We start from the raw sequence: 6,000 nt of genomic DNA on the forward strand, positions 1-6,000 counted from the left end.
AAAGAGAAAGAAGCTTTCTGAGAAACTTCTTTGTGTTCTGTGAAATCATCTCACAGAGTTACAGCTTTCCCCTCAAGAAGCCTTTCGCTAAGACAGTTCTTGTGGAATTGGCAAAGTGATATTTGGAAGCCCATCGAGGGCTATGGTGAAAAAGGAAATATCCTCAGATGAAATCTGGAAAGAAGCTTTCTGAGAAACTGCTCTGTGAGGTGTGACTTCCACTCACAGAGTTACATCTGTATTTCGTGGATCTCTTTGCTAGCCTTATTTCTGTGGAATCTGAGAACAGATATTTCGGATCCCTTTGAAGACTATAGGGCCAAAGGAAATATCCTCCGATAACAAAGAGAAAGAAGCTTTCTGAGAAACTTCTTTGTGTTCTGTGAAATCATCTCACAGAGTTACAGCTTTCCCCTCAAGAAGCCTTTCGCTAAGACAGTTCTTGTGGAATTGGCAAAGTGATATTTGGAAGCCCATAGAGGGCTATGGTGAAAGAGGAAATATCCTCAGATGAAATCTGGAAAGAAGCTTTCTGAGAAACTGCTTAATGTTCTGTTAATTCATCTCACAGAATTACATCTTATTTTGTGGATCTCTTTGTTAGCTTTATTTCTGTGGAATCTGAGAACAGATATTTCTGATCCCTATGAAGAGTATAGGGGCAAAGGAAATATCCTCCGATAACAAAGAGAAAGAAGCTTTCTGAGAAACTTCTTAGTGTTCTGTTAAATCATCTCACAGAGTTACAGCTTTCCCCTCAAGAAGCCTTTCGCTAAGACAGTTCTTCTGGAATGTGCAAAGTGATATTTGGAAGCCCATAGAGGGCTATGGTGAAAAAGGAAATATCCTCAGATGAAATCTGGAAGGAAGCTTTCTGAGAAACTGCTGAGTGTTCTGTTAGTTCTTCTCACAGAGTTGCACCTGTATTTCGTGGATCTCCTTGCTAGCCTTATTTCTCTGGAATATGAGAACAGATATTTCGGTTCCCTCTAAAGACTATAGGGCCAAAAGAAATAACCTCCGATAACAAAGAGAAAGAAGCTTTCTGAGAAACTTCTTTGTGTTCTGTGAAATCATCTCACAGAGTTACAGCTTTCCCCTCAAGAAGCCTTTCGCTAAGACAGTTCTTGTGGAATTGGCAAAGTGATATTTGGAAGCCCTTAGAGGGCTATGGTGAAAAAGGAAATATCCTCAGAAGAAATCTGGAAAGAAGCTTTCTGAGAAACTGCTGAGTGTTCTGTTAATTCATCTCACAGAGTTACATCTGTATTTCGTGGATCTCTTTGCTAGACTTATTTCTGTGGAATCTGAGAACAGATATTTCGGATCCCTTTGAAGACTATAGGGCCAAAGGAAATATCCTCCGATAACAAAGAGAAAGAAGCTTTCTGAGAAACTTCTTTGTGTTCTGTGAAATCATCTCACAGAGTTACAGCTTTCCCCTTAAGAAGCCTTTCGCTAAGACAGTTCTTGTGGAATTGGCAAAGTGATATTTGGAAGCCCATAGAGGGCTATGGTGAAAAAGGAAATATCCTCAGATGAAATCTGGAAAGAAGCTTTCGGAGAAACTGCTTAGTGTTCTGTTAATTCATCTCACAGAGTTACATCTGTATTTCGTGGATCTCTTTGCTAGCCTTATTTCTGTGGAATCTGAGAGCAGATATTTCGGATCCCTTTGAGGACTATAGGGCCAAAGGAAATATCCTCCGATAACAAAGAGAAAGAAGCTTTCTGAGAAACTTTTTTGTGTTCTCTGAAATCATCTCACAGAGTTACAGCTTTCCCCTCAAGAAGCCTTTCGCTAAGACAGTTCTTGTGGAATTGGCAAAGAGATATTTGGAAGCCCCTAGAGGGCTATGGTGAAAAAGGAAATATCCTCAGATGAAATCTGGAAAGAAGCTTTCTGAGAAACTGCTCTGTGATGTGTGACTTCCACTCACAGAGTTACATCTGTATTTCGTGGATCTCTTTGCTAGCCTTATTTCTGTGGAATCTGAGAACAGATATTTCGGATCCCTTTGAAGACTATAGGGACAAAGGAAATATCCTCCGATAACAAAGAGAAAGAAGCTTTCTGAGAAACTTCTTTGTGTTCTGTGAAATCATCTCACAGAGTTACAGCTTTCCCCTCAAGAAGCCTTTCGCTAAGACAGTTCTTGTGGAATTGGCAAAGTGATATTTGGAAGCCCTTAGTGGGCTATGGTGAAAAAGGAAATATCCTCAGATGAAATCTGGAAAGAAGCTTTCTGAGAAACTGCTGAGTGTTCTGTTAATTCATCTCACCGAATTACATCTATATTTTGTGGATCTCTTTGCTAGCCTTATTTCTGTGGAATCTAAGAAAAGATATTTCTGATCCCTATGAAGACTATGGGGCAAAGGAAATATCCTCCGATAACAAAGAGAAAGAAGCTTTCTGAGAAACTTCTTTGTGTTCTGTGAAATCATCTCACAGAGTTACAGCTTTCCCCTCAAGAAGCCTTTCGCTAAGACAGTTCTTGTGGAATTGGCAAAGTGATATTTGGAAGCCCATAGAGGGCTATGGTGAAAAAGGAAATATCCTCAGATGAAATGTGGAAAGAACCTTTCTGAGAAACTGCTGAGTGTTCTGTTAGTTCTTCTCACAGAGTTGCATCTGTATTTCGTGGATCTCTTTGCTAGCCTTATTTCTGTGGAATATTAGAACAGATATTTCGGTTCCCTCTAAAGAGTATACGGCCAAAGGAAATAACCTCCGATAACAAAGAGAAAGAAGCTTTCTGAGAAACTTCTTTGTGTTCTGTGAAATCATCTCTCAGAGTTACAGCTTTCCCCACAAGAATCCTTTCGCTAAGACAGTTCTTGTGGAATTGGCAAAGTGATATTTGGAATCCCATAGAGGGCTCTGGTGAAAAAGGAAATATCCTCAAATGAAATCTGGAAAGAAGCTTTCTGAGAAACTGCTTAGTGTTCTGTTAATTCATCTCACAGAGTTACATCTGTATTTCCTGGATCTCTTTGCTAGCCTTATTTCTGTGGAATCTGAGAGCAGATATTTCGGATCCCTTTGAAGACTATAGGGCCAAAGGAGATATCCTCCGATAACAAAGAAAAAGAAGCTTTCTGAGAAACTTCTTTGTGTTCTGTGATATCATCTCACAGAATTACAGCTTTCCCCTCAAGAAGCCTTTCGCTAAGACAGTTCTTGTGGAATTGGCAAAGTGATATTTGGAAGCCCTGAGAGGGCTATGTTGAAAAAGGAAATATCCTCAGATGAAATCTGGAAAGAAGCTTTCTGAGAAACTGCTGAGTGTTCTGTTAGTTCTTCTCACAGAGTTGCATCTGTATTTCGTGGATCTCTTTGCTAGCCTTATTTCTCTGGAATATTAGAACAGATATTTCGGTTCCCTCTAAAGAGTATACGGCCAAAGGAAATAACCTCCGATAACAAAGAGAAAGAAGCTTTCTGAGAAACTTCTTTGTGTTCTGTGAAATCATCTCTCAGAGTTACAGCTTTCCCCACAAGAATCCTTTCGCTAAGACAATTCTTGTGGAATTGGCAAAGTGATATTTGGAATCCCATAGAGGGCTCTGGTCAAAAAGGAAATATCCTCAGATGAAATCTGGAAAGAAGCTTTCTGAGAAACTGCTTAGTGTTCTGTTAATTCATCTCACAGAATGACATCTATATTTTGTGGATCTCATTGCTAGCCTTATTTCTGTGGAATCTGAGAACAGATATTTCGGATCCCTATGAAGACTATAGGGGCAAAGGAAATATCCTCCGATAACAAAGAGAAAGAAGGTTTCTGAGAAAGTTCTTTGTGTTCTGTGAAATCATCTCACAGAGTTACAGCTTTCCCCTCAAGAAGCCTTTCGCTAAGACAGTTCTTGTGGAATTGTCAAAGAGATATTTGGAAGCCCCCTGAGATCTATGGTGAAAAAGGAAATATCCTCAGATGAAATCTGGAAAGAAGCTTTCTGAGAAACTGCTCTGTGATGTGTGACTTCCACTCACAGAGTTACATCTGTATTTCGTGGATCTCTTTGCTAGCCTTATTTCTGTGGAATCTGAGAACAGATATTTCGGATCCCTTTGAAGACTATAGGGCCCAAGGAAATATCCTCCGATAACAAAGAGAAAGAAGCTTTCTGAGAAACTTCTTTGTGTTCTGGGAAATCATCTCACAGAGTTACAGCTTTCCCCTCAAGAAGCCTTTCGCTAAGACAGTTCTTGTGGAATTGGCAAAGTGATATTTGGAAGCCCATAGAGGGCTATGGTGAAAAAGGAAATATCCTCAGATGAAATCTGGAAAGAAGCTTTCTGAGAAACTGCTTAGTGTTCTGTTAATTCACCTCACAGAGTTACATCTGTATTTCACGGATCTCTTTGCTAGCCTTATTTCTGTGGAATCTGAGAACAGATATTTCGGATCCCTTTGAAGACTATAGGGCCAAAGGAAATAACCTCCGATAACAAAGAGAAAGAAGCTTTCTGAGAAACTTCTTTGTGTTCTGTGAAATCATCTCACAGAGTTACAGCTTTCCCCTCAAGAAGCCTTTCGCTAAGACAGTTCTTGTGGAATTGGCAAAGTGATATTTCGAAGCCCATAGAGGGCTATGGTGAAAAAGGAAATATCCTCAGATGAAATCTGGGAAGAAGCTTTCGGAGAAACTGCTTAGTGTTCTGTTAATTCATCTCACAGAGTTACATCTGTATTTCGTGGATCTCTTTGCTAGCCTTATTTCTGTGGAATCTGAGAGCAGATATTTCGGATCCCTTTGAAGACTATAGGGCCAAAGGAAATATCCTCCGATAACAAAGAGAAAGAAGCTTTCTGAGAAACTTTTTTGTGTTCTCTGAAATCATCTCACAGAGTTACAGCTTTCCCCTCAAGAAGCCTTTCGCTAAGACAGTTCTTGTGGAATTGGCAAAGTGATATTTGGAAGCCCTTAGAGGGCTATGGTGAAAAAGGAAATATCCTCAGAAAAAATCTGGAAAGAAGCTTTCTGAGAAACTGCTTAGTGTTCTGTTAATTCATCTCACAGAGTTACATCTGTATTTCGTGGATCTCTTTGCTAGCCTTATTTCTGTGGAATCTGAGAGCAGATATTTCGGATCCCTTTGAAGACTATAGAGCCAAAGGAAATATCCTCCGATAACAAAGAGAAAGAAGCTTTCTGAGAAACTTCTTTGTGTTCTGTGAAATCATCTCACAGAGTTACAGCTTTCCCCTCAAGAAGCCTTTCGGTAAGACAGTTCTTGTGGAATTGGCAAAGTGATATTTGGAAGCCCATCGAGGGCTATGGTGAAAAAGGAAATATCCTCAGATGAAATCTGGAAAGAAGCTTTCTGAGAAACTGCTTAGTGTTCTGTTAATTCATCTCACAGAATTACATCTATATTTTGTGGATCTCATTGCTAGCCTTATTTCTGTGGAATCTGAGAACAGATATTTCGGATCCCTTTGAAGACTATAGGGCCAAAGGAAATATCCTCCGATAACAAAGAGAAAGAAGCTTTCTGAGAAAGTTCTTTGTGTTCTGTGAAATCATCTCACAGAGTTACAGCTTTCCCCTCAAGAAGCCTTTCGGTAAGACAGTTCTTGTGGAATTGGCAAAGTGATATTTGGAAGCCCTTAGAGGGCTATGGTGAAAAAGGAAATATCCTCAGATGAAATCTGGAAAGAAGCTTTCTGAGAAACTGCTGAGTGTTCTGTTAATTCATCTCACCGAATTACATCTATATTTTGTGGATCTCTTTGCTAGCCTTATTTCTGTGGAATCTGAGAACAGATATTTCTGATCCCTATGAAGACTATAGGGGCAAAGGAAATATCCTCCGATAACAAAGAGAAAGAAGCTTTCTGAGAAACTTCTTTGTGTTCTGTGAAATCATCTCACAGAGTTACAGCTTTCCCCTCAAGAAGCCTTTCGCTAAGACAGTTCTTGTGGAATTGGCAAAGTGATATTTGGAAGCCCATCGAGGGCTATGGTGAAAAAGGAAATATCCTCAGATGA

The sequence above is a fragment of the Macaca nemestrina genome, chromosome 20 (assembly GCF_043159975.1).
Source record: "Macaca nemestrina isolate mMacNem1 chromosome 20, mMacNem.hap1, whole genome shotgun sequence".
NCBI lineage: Eukaryota > Metazoa > Chordata > Mammalia > Primates > Cercopithecidae > Macaca > Macaca nemestrina.